The sequence below is a fragment of the Scylla paramamosain genome, chromosome 20, assembly GCF_035594125.1.
Source record: "Scylla paramamosain isolate STU-SP2022 chromosome 20, ASM3559412v1, whole genome shotgun sequence".
NCBI classification, from domain to species: Eukaryota; Metazoa; Arthropoda; class Malacostraca; order Decapoda; family Portunidae; genus Scylla; species Scylla paramamosain.
In genome coordinates this window covers 8,111,495-8,118,994 of record NC_087170.1, presented here as the reverse complement: position 1 = coordinate 8,118,994, position 7,500 = coordinate 8,111,495, and positions in this window count along the sequence as shown.

Sequence of the window (7,500 nt, the reverse complement as noted above, 5' to 3'; positions counted from 1 at the left end):
ATATACATATGTATATACGTATATACATATACATATACATCGAACACACTGTTATATCTTGCATCATAATCATCTGCAATTATTTATTTTCCTTTCCTTTCTGTCTACTTACACACCTACTCATCATGACTTGCGCACCTGTCTACCTGTCTGCATATAGCCAGTGCATTTGTCACGTAACTAAATCTAACAAAGTTACTTACAAAACCTTTTTCTTCATTTATTTACCCACCTGTCTACCTTCACCGTTACCAGTTATCTCACTAGCACACCTTTACGTCTACCCACACCTGTCATAGCACCTGTTAATATATCCAGGTATCTTTGAGATCTGTCTATCTAGCGCCTACCTGTTCCCTGTCTATCCTTGTCCTTTGTCCCGCCTCTCACTCCCATCGTCTTTCCGCCCTCTCACCTACCTCATCTCCCACTCTCCCTGAATACTGCTCCTCTCCCTACCTATCTCCCCACCCATCTCCCTTCCCATCCCCGCCACCTCAACAGACAGAGGCTCTCTCCCTGAATAGACGTCGGGGGTGCCATGTACAAAGTGCGTTATATTTAGAGCCGCCCAAACACCCGCTTCCATGCACGCGCCCACGCACTCTCTCTCTCTCTCTCTCTCTCTCTCTCTCTCTCTCTCTCTCTCTCTCTCTCTCTCTCTCTCTCTCTCTCTCTCTCTCTCTTAACGTTGCCAGGGTTGTGTTGTCATGCAGAGAGGGTGACTTAAACAAAGTGGGCAAGAGCAGGGAAGATAGGGGGTTGGGTTAACGTAGGGTAGGGAGGATGGAGGGCAGGGTAGATAGGGAGGGACTGGATGGAGGGTACGTGACTGAGGGAGGAAGGAGTGAAGAGGTGAAGGAAGGTGGGTGGGTGGGAGGTGTGGAGAGAGAGAGAGAGAGAGAGAGAGAGAGAGAGAGAGAGAGAGAGAGAGAGAGAGAGAGAGAGAGAGAGAGAGAGAGAGAGAGAGAGAGAGAGAGAGAGAGAGAGAGAGAGAGAGAGAGAGAGAACAGAAGGAAGCAGCGGAAGAGATGGTGGCGATTAAGGAGAAAGGAGATAAGTGAGTGAAGGAAACGAAGCAGGGAAGAAAAAAATAAGAAGAAAAAACAGCGATGAGAGAAGATTAGGGAGGAAGGAGATAAACTAAGGAGGGAAATGAAGCAAGGAAGAGATAAATGGGGAAGGTGAGGAAGGACAGAGCAAAATAAGAAGAAGGATGACTTAGAGGAATTGAGGAAAGGAGGAAATGAGAAAAGACAAAGTGGAAGGAGAAGAAGGAGGAGGATGAGGAGGAGGATGAGGAGGAGGAGGAGGAGGAGGAGGAGGAGGAGGAGGAGGTGTTAAGTATAGTCCTCAAAGGTGTTATAAATACCTATACAGCAAGAAGAGGCGGCCCATCTCTCTCTCTCTCCACCAAGTGATTGATCAACACTCTCCCTCCCTCTCCCTCTGTCCCTCTTACATACTCTACCCCCTCCTCCTCTCCTCTTCTTTTCTCTCCCTCCCTCTCACGACCTTGGCACCGAAACTATAATTGAATGGAGCGAGCTGGTTATAAACTCTCTCAGGGAAGCAAACCACCGCCTCTTCTTGTGTTGTGCTTCTCTTAACTTTACCTACACTCTTCCTATTATTCTTCTATTATTGCTTCCTCCTCCTCCTCCTCTCATATCTTTCTCCTCTTACTGTTGTCGTTGTTATTTTCTTCTTTCTCCTCCTCCTCCTCCTTCTCTTCCTTTTTCTCCTCCTGATAGTCTCTTTTGACTCTCTCTCCTCCTGACTCCCTCCCTCCTTCCTTCCTTCATCTCTCTCATCACAGCTTCAATGTCCCTTCCTTCCTTCCTTCATTCCTTCCTTCCTTTCCTTTCCTTTTGCTTCCTGGACAACATTCTCTTACTGCAATCCATTTTCATTACTTCTTTTTTTCACTTGTGTTAATTTTACTCACACTTATTGCACCACCACCACCACCACCACCACCACCACCACCACCACCACCACCACCACCACCCCGGAGACTTACACTAATACTCGTACCAACCTCAAACACACTTCATAAACCCCACAGCACAAGTACACATATAAAATAGCGTGATGCTTCAAGGAGGTGATGATTACGCCTCTTCGACGCTCACTCCACGCCTCCACACTCCCCCCAGCACCCCCTCAGCCCCCACCGGCCACCGCAGCACCCCCCACCAGGCGACAAGCAATCTGCACCCGATCCACCCCTAATCTAACGAATCGAATCGAGCTTCCCACACCCATTACAGCCGCCACAAGGGTCACCGTCTCTATTAGGTCCGGATCCCACGCTGCAAAAACTGAACCCCCTGGAGCTGAGAGGGTGGAGGCGGCCAGGTGGATGGGCAGAGGGTGAGTGTTGGAGAAAGGATAGATGTTGGAGAGGTGAGGAGGGTGGTGAGATCAGGGTGGACTGGTGGAAATGTGAGGAGAGTGAATGGGTGAAGGGGAGAGGAGAGTGGATAGGTGGAGGAGGAGAGGATGACGGATAGACGGTGGAAGGGAGAGGAGAATGGATGGGTGAAAGAGAGGAGAGAGTGGAGAGGTGGAAGGGAGAGGATGATGCATAAGTGGAAGGAAAAGGAAGGATAGGTGAAGGGAAGAGGAGGATGGATAGACGGAGTGGAGAGAAAGGGTGAGCAGGTGGAGGGAAGAGGAAGGATAGGTGGAGGGGAGAAGAAGGATAGGTTGAGGAAAGAGGAGAAGGAAGGATACAGGATAGGCAGAAGGGAGAGGAGTATGGATGGGGAAATAGGAATAGGCGGGTGGTGAGTCAGGGTGAATTGAAAGTGGAGTGTAGTAGAGTGAAGTGGAGGGGAGGGGAGGGTGGAGAGGCCATGTGGAGCACTAAGTGAAAAAGGAAGATCTATTCATGAAATCGGTGCTCGGAAATAAGAGTTTCTGTGTGTGTGTGTGTGTGTGTGTGTGTGTGTGTGTGTGTGTGTGTGTGTGTGTGTGTGTGTGTGTCAGGATGTGCTCCCCCTCACTGTGCTGTGCAGGACTCACTGGTGGGCCGTGATGCTCCTCTGTTTGGTTCACTGATGCCTGAGATACTGCCGTGTGCTAAAGGCGAGAGCTAACGTGCTTGCATTTGTTCATTTGTAACACCTCTCTCTCTCTCTCTCTCTCTCTCTCTCTCTCTCTCTCTCTCTCTCTCGGTTCTAATTCACTTCTCTCATTTACTTTGTTCAGTAAAAGTAAAGATTATTTGTTTTAAAAGTGGGGTGTTTGTGTATGTGTACGTGTGTACGTGTGTGTGTGTGTGTGTGTGTGTGTGTGTGTGTGTGTGTGTGTGTGTGTGTGTGTGTGTGTGTGTGTGTGTGTGTGTGTGTGTGTGTGTGTGTGTGTGTGTGTGTGTGTGTGTGTGTGTATGATTGCTAGCTGTGAGCATAAAGATGAAGGGGAAAAAAAAATACGAGGAACTGAACAGGAGAAGGAGGAGGAGGAGGAGGAAGAGGAGGAGGAAGATGAAAAAATAACGAAATCTCTTCCCTCTTCCTTCCTTACCCCATTCTTATTTTCCCATCATATCCCTTCTCCTCACGCCTTCATTCTTCTCCCTCCCTCCCTCCCTCCCACGACCCCGACAGAGCGAGATAATCAATTTATCACGGAGAGGGGAATGATTAAGATAAACTTGATTATCTACACGAAACACACACACACACACACACACACACACACACACACACACACACACACACACACACACAAACACGATAATCAATCCCATAATAACAGTAACTTTACGATTAACAAAAAAACACTAATAGCAATAATAATGATCCAAAATCGCCTTGGATTAGCACGCAGCACCTCAGCCAGAAGCACAGGTAATGACCCGTTGCACCCAGGTATCCGACAGGTAAAAGGTACTAGTAAAGAAGCAGAAAATCACAGGTAAGGCAATTATCAGCGTCACCATCGGCGGAGTAATGTAGGCTGTGAAGGAGAATCAAGAAGAGGAATGAAGAGAGAATGAGACAAGATCCACACAGAAACGACTGGCTTATTCATGACGAGAGACGAAACGAAAATAAGTAAACGTGTTGGGATTTGTATGGTGTGCTGTGCTGTGTTTAGAAGGAGTGTGTGGGTGAGTCTGGGAGGAGGGGCAGGAAGGGATCTAGTACTCATACGACTGTCTTATTTAATTCATAGTAATCAAGAGGAAGAAGAGGATAAGGGGAAAAACTAAAAAAGTCTTCTTGGTTTTTCGCTCTTTCTTCTCGTCCCCCTCCCTCTCCTCCTCCTCCTCCTCCTCCTCCTCCTCCTCCAGCAGGGCGTGATTACAGGGCTGTGACTGCTTCCTGGCCTCCCTCAGGTCCACACTGGTGTTTGAGAAGTAAGTTCGTGCCATCTTGTTTTGAAATTATCCACCGCCGCCCCGTGTACTTAGGGTGTTTGGAGGCACGCCCCTGTGCTCCCCTTACTGGCGCGGCGTGTTAGCAAGTGACACTAAGCACATTAAAAACTTAGTGAGTCAAAATTTATCTTGGAAAATAATAAAGAAAGATAACATCTGAACAAAAGGTAGCACACGTAGTTCACTTTCAAGAAAACCAGCCAGATAAGATGAAAACATATAATTGAACAGACTTTAGGAAAAAAATCTTACTCGTGTGTGTGTGTGTGTGTGTGTGTGTGTGTGTGTGTGTGTGTGTGTGTGTGTGTGTGTGTCAGGGAGGAAGAATGTGCTAAACTAAAACTGCATCTAGTCAGTGCGTGTCTGTGTGCGTGTCTGTGTGTGTTACTGCTGTCTGATGTGTTCGGAAAATAGAAACTGAAAGTATATTTGGAAATTACGATCCAAGTGAATAGTGGAGAGAAAACACACACACAAAAAAAAAAAAAAAAAAAAAAAATAAAAAATAAAAAAATAAAAATAAATAAAAGTCGCAGAAAAGGTGTAGATAAAACACACAATATGGCGAGTGTACATAAAAAAATATATTGGTAGTGCGCAATAAATGGAGAAAAAGAAATGAATGATATTGTTGCAAAGGGAAAAGTGCAACGCTGATAAGGAAAAAATAAAGTTACAGTGATGGAAATAACTGTCAGACAACAAGAGTTATTCTGATGAGAGAGAGAGAGAGAGAGAGAGAGAGAGAGAGAGAGAGAGAGAGAGAGAGAGAGAGAGAGAGAGAGAGAGAGAGAGAGAGAGAGAGAGAGAAAGCAAAGTTGGTCGAAAGAAAAATGAAAGTAATATTGTTTGAGAGAAAATAAAGAGTAATGTTATAAAAAAAAAAATCTTATAGTGATACGTCACGCAAAACCCACCACTCGGCACACTCACCACACTCCGGCTGACAACTTCACGGCGAGGACTGAAAAAGAAACAAAAAATAATGAGAAGAGCACACACACACACACACACACACACACACACACACAAACGATCCACTCAAGACAAGACAAGTACCATAAAACAACAAATCGTAACTCATAATCTAGACAGAAAAAAAAAGATAAATAAAAACAAACAAATAAAAATAAATAAATAATACGGGTGAAGCAAGAAACAAAAAATGCCGCCATGCGTGTGTTTCATCACAGACACAAATAGACACACTGGGAGGGAAATTCATTAAGTGAGGCGACAGCAAGAAACTGAACCAGCAGAACAGAAGCCGGGGAGCGAAATATCATAGGTAGAAGCAAGGCAAAAGCAAGGTGTAGTGAATAGATTAAGTCAGGTGAATTATGGTCTCATTTGATTAATCTCTCTCTCTCTCTCTCTCTCTCTCTCTCTCTCTCTCTCTAACGCCCTGTCAAACTAATTGCAAGAGAAGATCGAACATTATATTCATGAATTTAAATAATCTTTCTTTCAAACTTCTTCTCCTTCGTCTTTTAGTCTTCTTAATCTTCCTCCTTTTCTTCCTCCTTCATCTCCTCTTACTCCTCCTCCTCTTCCCCCTCCTCCTCCTCCTCCCCCTCCTCCTCCTCCCCTTTTATAGTACTTTCTCGTCTTCCTCGTCGTCCTCACCTTCTATGCCTCCTCCGCCTGCTTCTCCTCCTCCTCCTCCTCCTCTTTCTCCTCCCTCACTTTCACCCAAGAAACTCGAGTCTGTCTGCAGTAAAAGGAACTTGAGATGAAGCAAACTGGGTACTTCACCTGACGTTCTTACAGTTTTTCCCTTTCTTTCTCCTCACCTGTCTCCCGTAACGTGCCGCACCTGTCAGAGAGAGAGAGAGAGAGAGAGAGAGAGAGAGAGAGAGAGAGAGAGAGAGAGAGAGAGAGAGAGAGAGAGAGAGAGAGAGAGAGAGAGAGAGAGAGAGAGAGAGAGAGAGAGAGAGAGAGAGAGAGAGAGAGAGAGAGAGAGAGAGATCAGAAAGCCACAAACATGCAGACAGATAGACAAAGATAGGCAGACAGACAGGCAATCAAACAAACAAAAAGACCGGCAGACAGACAGACAGACAAACTGAAAGACAGACAGACATACAGACAGACAAAAAAAAAGCAAAAAAACAGACAAACAAACAGGTACAGGTACAGGTGCAGACAGGAAGACAGAAAGCTTTACACAGACAGACAGACAGACAGACAGACAGACAGACAGACAGACAGACGGACAGACTTAACACACTACCAAAAAAAAAAAAGAGTCAGCGTGTCATTACATCTAAATATAGGATAAAGCCCCGCACCTCTCTCTCTCTCTCTCTCTCTCTCTCTCTCTCTCTCTCTCTCTCTCTCTCTCTCTTACACCTACAGTTATTTTGTCTTCTCTGTTTTCTCCCTCCCTTTACCCCAACCCTCCCCTCTCTCTCTCTCTCTCTCTCTCTCTCTCTCTCTCTCTCTCTCTCTCACCTATCACACCTGCACTCTCACTCTAATTACCCAGCGCGGCTCACCTGTCTCCCAGCGCCCCTCACCTGTCCACCTGTCGCGTCTCCGGGTCTTGTGGGTAAATTTAAGAGAGCACCTTGTCGTATCCCCCCAGCTTGGCGACCCCTCAGCTGGGACGGGAAATAATACCGCTGGAGGAGGAGGAGGACGAGGAGGAGGAGGAGGAGAAGGAGGAGGAGGAGGAGGAGGAGGAGGAGGAGGAGGAGGAGGAGGAGGAGATAGTGGTTAAGCGGCTTTTTGACAGTTAGAGGTAATAAGGGTAACAAATGATAATGAGAGAGAGAGAGAGAGAGAGAGAGAGAGAGAGAGAGAGAGAGAGAGAGAGAGAGAGAGAGAGAGAGAGAGAGAGAGAGAGAGAGAGAGAGAGAGAGAGAGAATTTACATAATAAACAGGTAATTTTAACAAAAGCACACACACACACACACACACACACACACACACACACACACACACACACACACACACACACACACACACTACGACTATAAAGCCGCAAGAAGATAGACAGACAGAAATAGACAAGCGGAGAGACAGACAGACAGACAGACAAACATACAGACAGACAGACAGACAGAGAAAAAGACAAATAGAAAAAGAAGCAACATATGAACACACA